We start from the raw sequence: 319 nt of genomic DNA on the forward strand, positions 1-319 counted from the left end.
CCTTTCCTGCCCGCTGTCGCTTTCGTTCCCTCTTTCTTGCTTCCTTCCTCTGTCTTGCGTTCTGCCCTCGTCACCCCCCCCCCCCTGCTTCTGCGTGTCCCCTCGCTCGCTACCCACCCACCCACCCTCAAACCAACCATCCCACCTCATCTACCTCCCACCCTCTAACCTACCCTCCCACCCTCTAACCTACCCACCCACCCACTAACCATCCCACCCACCTCTAACCTACCCACCCTCCCACATTCCTACGCTCCCTCCCTCATTCCATCGCTCCCTCCCACATACCTTCCCTCCCTCCCTCATTCCATCCACCCTC

The sequence above is a fragment of the Somniosus microcephalus genome, chromosome 24, assembly GCF_052327205.1.
Source record: "Somniosus microcephalus isolate GS21.2 chromosome 24, FLI_Smic_1.0, whole genome shotgun sequence".
Classification (NCBI taxonomy): Eukaryota; Metazoa; Chordata; class Chondrichthyes; order Squaliformes; family Somniosidae; genus Somniosus; species Somniosus microcephalus.